This window comes from Aotus nancymaae, unplaced genomic scaffold (genome assembly GCF_030222135.1).
Source record: "Aotus nancymaae isolate 86718 unplaced genomic scaffold, 86718_ANA_hifiasm-v0.15.2.pri h1tg000053l, whole genome shotgun sequence".
NCBI classification, from domain to species: Eukaryota; Metazoa; Chordata; class Mammalia; order Primates; family Aotidae; genus Aotus; species Aotus nancymaae.
This window is the reverse complement of record NW_026988467.1, coordinates 1468150-1471220: the sequence shown is the minus strand read 5'-3', so window position 1 is coordinate 1471220 and position 3071 is coordinate 1468150.

Here is a 3071-nt window from a genome sequence, read left to right as displayed (position 1 = left end):
CCGCTGAGCAGGAGGCACTCTCAGGTGGATGGCGGCCTCCATGCCCCTTCTCTTTCCCGTAGTCTCGGACTGCCCTGAAGCAGAAACCCCTCCTCCATCCTCAGCAGAGGAGTATGAGGGCATTGATGCCACGCCTGGCTCCAAGGCCCCGCCATGGGCAGTGTCAGCCCCTCGTATATCCCATCTCCATAGCTGCAATGATGGATTTGTAAACAGTCATGCGATCTGCCCGGCCAATGAAGTCAAGGTTCATCTTGGAAGACTCTTAGGAAGAAGTCTAGTCTAGCTATCTGCAGGAGCTACTGGAAGACGCTGTTTTATTTTTTCTTACAGATTCAAGATGGGAAAGATGCAGGCTGAGAGCTTCTGGCAGCCGAGTTGGGAGCGCAGGGAGGGCTGCCTGCAAACAGTCCAACACCAGGACGTGGAGGTGGACAGCCAAGGCACCGCATGATGGTGAGCCCTGATCAAGCCACACCTGATGCTGGACTCTCCCAGGGCTGTGCTGCTCTGTGAGGCGAGGAACTGCCTTTTTCCTTAAGCCAGATGTCATTGGGAGCTGGGCTTTCCACAACTTTCCCTAAAAAAGAGCCCTCAGTGATCCCTGTCTCTGAATGAGGCTGCACACTTGCTTTGTGCCTGCAAATGCTCAGCTCCCCCAGCCCACGAGGAGCAGTATTTTTCTGCTGCATTACACATATCAGCTTCTCAAAATCACCTCTTCCGGAGACGCTGAAAAGCTGGGCTGGGGTCCCCTAAAACACCCCAGTCCTAGTTCCATGGGCTTCTCTTTCCATTTACTACGTTACGTTTCCATGGAAAATGAAACTCCTGATAGATTTCCATGCATTCTTCCCCAGCTGCCCACTAGAAGAAAACATTTATGGTTCGGTTAATTTGGGTTGTGTCTCAATAATGGAAATAACCGGCTCATGCATAGGCCCTGGAGACGCTGGCCACCTTAACAGCCTGACACACAAGCTGCCTGATTGAAAATAATGAATCAACCGCCAAATGGCTGAACCCACAGCCAATTTCTACAGGATCAATATGGAAGCGTAACAGACAGAGCCCCGGCTCTTTTCGTCCTAAAATGAACACTTAATTGAAGAAAATGTCTAACAGAGCTCAGGTCCAGACATGACTGAGCAAATTGCCCAGAACCCCAGGAACGAGGAAGCGGGAGAGATTTGAGGCTTCTCCACCGAAACCCCTTTGTTTATGGATAAAGAAGCGCGGACCTGGGGCTGCCGTCCTGGTTCTTTGTTTATTTATTCATTAGTTTTGCCGGCATAGCTTTTCTTTTAAGTCTTTCTCCACCCCCCCACCCCCACCGCCCTTTAAAAAATAAAAAAAAACAGAGGGAAGGGAATGAAAAAGAGAAAGCCAAGCCTTAGCTATGTCAGGTGGCACTTTGTAAATTAAGCTTCAAAGACAGAGGTAAAAAGCTGCTGTCAGCTGGGTGTCCCGGGTAGAAAAATGCAGCAGAGATCCACTTAGCAAGCGATCAACTGGATAATAAAGCCGCCAGTGGGGCCGGCGGGCTCCTCTTGCCCTTCTCAGTGTGGCATTTGGAAAATTACTGCTTCAAAGCTTCTGTGATGAAATTTTGCTACATTAATTCAGTTTTTAAACCTTGTTCTTGAGGAAAGAGAAGCACAAAAAATAAACACAGAACTGAGGAAAGAGAGATGCAATCTCGGGGAAGGGTGGAAAGAGGAGGAGACCTCGTCAGGAGAGAGTGGTGTGGCACGTTGGCCGCACGGCTTGCTCTCTGTCCCTGTGGGGAGGGCCATGGGGCCGGACATGTGGGACCTTCCAAGAGTGAGTTGCTGGAACGTTCCCTCAGCCTTGGAGACAGCTCCCAGGTTCTTGTTTGCTTAATATCCTCTAGAAACATCCTCACCTCTCCAGGAGCTCCTGCACCCCAGCAGCCGGGCCCTGGCCACCTCACCTCCCCCTGACCACTGGGAACTCTCTGTCCACTGGGCACCGGCCATGCCAGCTTGTCTTGCCACCCATGAAGATGGAGAGCCCTTTGTGGACTGCAGCAGGGATTTAGATGTCCATTTCTTCTACCCCCAGCCGTGTGCACCAGCACCAAACATGACTTGATGAATTGAGACAGTCACTCCCCATTCGCCGCTTGACACTCTACAGCATTTATGAGCATCCGGCATGCCCTCCCCGCTGCCGACGGCCCCTGGGACAAATGTGGTCTCCCAGTGCATTTGATGAGCTGGAACTTCAGCTCCTGGAGGCTGACTCGTACTCCCTTTCATCGAAACTGCCGCTGCCCGCGCCAGGCACATCACACCAGACTCAGGCCTGAGACAGGTCTTTTGGGATGATGGGGTGGTGGGCAAATACGTCGAAGCCATGTCACCTGGGGGCTACTATCGAGCAAGCTCTGGCCTGCACAGGCCTCCCTCGTGATATTTGTAAATGTCGTCCTCGTTTCAGTTAGGAGCGGAAGGTGGCTGCACTGCCAGGAAACGAGGCTGTGGGGTGCAGCGGGGAACGCCAGCAGCAGAGCTTCCTGACCCCGGAGACAAGACACCCTGCTCCTGCAAATTCCCCACCGCGGACCACCCTTCCATTCTCGCCTCCCATGGCTCGCTGAGTCAAAAGCAACATTAACAAGACGTTCTTTCCTGCTTCACAGCTGAGGGGTGGAGCACTACGGTGGTGTCCCTAATTCCTGCAAGGGGCACTGATGCTACACAGCTCACCGTGATGAGCCCTTCATGCCATTCGGCCACTGTGGTCACCCTACCTGAGATGGGGTTGCTTGTTCACCAGTTGCCCCCAGGTTGTCCTCTACCTTCCATGTGTCCTGCAGGCTGACCCCTGGGACCACATCACCCAGGCTCCTGCATCTGGCCAGCAAGAGGCACCAGGAGGCCATGGTAGGTGGGAGAAAGAGAGGCCAGTTCTTCCTGACCCTCTCCGTCTCTGCCTGGGTGTGATTTCTCAGCAGCTGCTCTGTCCCTTCTCCAGGGCACCTCTATCCACGATGCCAGGAGTGGTCCCTCCTCCCAGTGCCCATCGGCCCTGGTGTGCTACCCACT